This window comes from Echinops telfairi, unplaced genomic scaffold (genome assembly GCF_000313985.2).
Source record: "Echinops telfairi isolate 266 unplaced genomic scaffold, ASM31398v2 ScPeMD7_3;HRSCAF=10, whole genome shotgun sequence".
In the NCBI taxonomy this organism is placed as follows: domain Eukaryota; kingdom Metazoa; phylum Chordata; class Mammalia; order Afrosoricida; family Tenrecidae; genus Echinops; species Echinops telfairi.
Window position 1 is genome coordinate 23,047,387 of NW_022103899.1, and position 2,878 is coordinate 23,050,264.

Here is a 2,878-nt window from a genome sequence, read left to right on the forward strand (position 1 = left end):
GGAAGAAGCACACCAGCCTGTGTGATCACGAGGTGTCAAAGGGATCAGGTATCAGTCGTCATCATCAGAACAAAAAATCACATCATTGTGAATGAGGGGGAGTGTGGAGTGGAGACCCAAAGCCCATCTGTAGGCAATTGACATCCCCTTATAGAAGGGTCTCAGCTAGGAGACGAGTCAGTCAGGGTTTGATGTAGCAACAATGAAAAATACAACTTTCCTCTAGTTCCTAAATGCTTCCCCCTCCCCCCCACTATCATCCCAATTCTACTTTACAAATCTGGCTAGACCAGGGGTTGTACACTGGTACAGATAGGAACTGGAAACAAGGAATTCAGGGTGGATGATACCTTCAGGACCAGTGGTGGGGGTGGCGATGCCGGGAGGGTGGGGTGGAGAGGGGTAACAGATGACAAGGATCTACATATAACCTCTCTGGGGGACGGACAACAGAAAGTGGGTGAAGGGAGATGTCAGACAGTGTAAGATATGACAAAATTTATAAATTATCAAGGGTTAATGGGGGAATAGGGAGGGAGGGAGAAAATGAGCTGATGCCAGGGGCTTAGGTGGCGAGCAAATGTTTTGAGAATGATGAGGGCAATGAATGTTCAAATGTGCTTTACACAATTGATGTATGTATGGATTGTAATAAGAGTTGTATGTGCCCCTAATAAAATGATTTTTTAAAAAATCTGAGACAAGGATGTCATTGAATACTTGAAATGTAAGAAATGAACAAATGATAAACAAACCCTTGGCAAATAAAGGCATTGGAATGCCCCAGCCCACCTGGTTTGGGGCTTTGAAGAGACTTAGTAGGGATAGAAAGGAGACCTGGTGGCAGTGGTTATGCATTAGGCTGCTAAGTGCAAGGTCAGCAGTTTGAAACCACCACAGAGGAAATTTGAGGCTTTCTACTCCCATAGAATCATGGTCTCGGAAACTAGCAGTGAGTCTGGTTTTGGGGTTTGGAGTATGGACAGGAAGGCAGTAGGGCAGTTAATTAAGCTCCTGCTTGTGAACCAAAAGTTGACTAGTTGAACCCACCAGTCACTTAGCAGGAGAAAGATGTGGCAGTCTGGCTTCCATAAAGATTAGGAAAAACCTCAGCTATCAGGTCAATTCTGACTCCTAATACCTGTATAGGGAAGGGAAGAACTGCCTCTGGGTTTCCAAGACTGTGACTCTTCACTGGAGTAGAAAGCCTCATCTTTGTCCCAAAGAGTGGCTGGTGATTTTGAACTGCTGACCTTTTGATTAGTAGCCCAAGGCATAACCCACTACACCACCAGCGCTGTAAAAATTACAGCATTGGAAACCCTAAGGTGTATACTATACACCGTCATGTTGGAATCAATGATGGCAACTGGCTTGGTGTTGGTAGGGATAGTGATTAGCTTGCCATCAAGTGTGTGCTATATTCCTCTTTGGCATCCTCAAAACCAAGGAAGACCTTTACAAATAGCCTTGTCTGTCTGGAGACAGTATGGATACCCGAATTCCCCTTGACGCTTACATATCACCACTTGGGAATAACATGGATTTGCTTTATCTTGTGAACTAAACCTAATGTAAGAGTTGGCACAACTAAAAGGGCTCAGTTGTGCTGTTACTATTTAGCAAGTTTCAAGGAGAAATTAATGGAGCCCCGGTGGTGTAGTGGTTACATGTTGGGCTCCAGCAGTTCAAAACCACCAGCAGCTCTGGGAGAAAGACTGAGCTTTCTACTCCCCTAAACAGTTACAGTGTCAGAAACTCAGAAAGGGTCACCTTGAATCATTGATTCAATGGCATTGAGTGAGAAGGAAACATTGAGTACACAGAGCTAGAAAAAGAATCATTGAGATACAAATTTCAAAGTAAACCCAACAAAAGTAAAACCAAAGCCTCAGAACTTAGAGGGTTATCCAGGGTTCTCATAATTATATAGTGCCAGTGTTAGGGCCCTACGTTTCTAAAAGGTGTGGCTGTTAATGCAGCAGAGATGAAGAAAAGTTTATTCGATATCATCTAGGGAACCAGCATTCCTCTGCGTAGTCTAGTGCTGTAAAAATACACTATTAGGCAATTTCGATACTTAAAACACCCGTTAAACTACATTTTAGCCAGTGCCTATGATTCCAATGGTAAATGATGAGATTTTCCTCGTTGGACTGAAAAATTCTTCTTGTGACCAGAGTTTAACATTGCAGTCATTGTCGGAGTGTCTGGAAGTAGGCTAGCAGTTAAGAGATGTATGAAATCTTTTCAGCTATTCAAGTTTTTGGCACATCAGTGCACAGTACACTACATAGTAGGGCTTTTGGGGAGCTTCCAAACACTCTGAATTTGCTCCAGGATGTATCTTGATCACTACTGTGATTTTGGCTGATTATAAACAGCTCTTTCTCTTGCTTACAATCTAAATTAAAAATAGGCCAATTGTCAACTGGCTAAAATCCCATCTGCTTTTTTCTTTCACTAGCTAATTGATAAATGCCAGAATCTTCACAATGTATCCATTCTTCCCAGGGCTTCCTTATAGTCTAGAATTAGCCTTATGGATTTTTCAAGTTGGGCCTCACTGTGCTGCTTTGGGTTAGAATTTCACATTGTATTATCACTTTGACTCTGTCTGTGCATCAAGTGACAACATGAAATATAAAATTTTAAGTCATCACCTTAAAAATTCAGTCTAACACCGCTTCCCTTCCCCCCACCTTCCCCTCTCCCATGTCCCCCCGGAACTGTCAGTCCCATTGTTTTCTCCTCCAGATTGTTCATCCAGCCTTTCCTATCCAGACCGGCCTGCGGAGACAACAACATGCACAAAAACAAGACAGAGCAAAACCAAGCAACAATGTACAACAAAACAGCAACAACATCAATCCACTGA